This window comes from Mesitornis unicolor, unplaced genomic scaffold (genome assembly GCF_000695765.1).
Source record: "Mesitornis unicolor isolate BGI_N332 unplaced genomic scaffold, ASM69576v1 scaffold31597, whole genome shotgun sequence".
NCBI classification, from domain to species: Eukaryota; Metazoa; Chordata; class Aves; order Mesitornithiformes; family Mesitornithidae; genus Mesitornis; species Mesitornis unicolor.
In genome coordinates, this window is record NW_010197578.1 from 3,706 (window position 1) to 4,001 (window position 296).

A 296-nucleotide genomic window follows, 5' to 3' on the forward strand; every position below is an offset into this window, starting at 1 on the left:
GGGCAGCGGGGCTGGGCAGACCCCAGCTCTCCACTGCCCTCCTGAGCCCCCCCAACACCAGACCCCAATGAGGCACAAGGTTGGCACAGCCCCACGGCCAAATATTCAGGCGCTGTCACCCAGGGGTTGCCGCCATCCCCGGTGACACCGGGACATGCGGAAACCCCACTCACCGCTGCCTCGGTGGCTCCGCATCCCTCTGGGTGCTAATGCCGGGCTGGGGCTCGGGTGCTGCCTCTGCAACGGAGACCAGGGAAGTGACAGCGGCTGGCAGGGTGACAGCGGCTCGCAGGGCG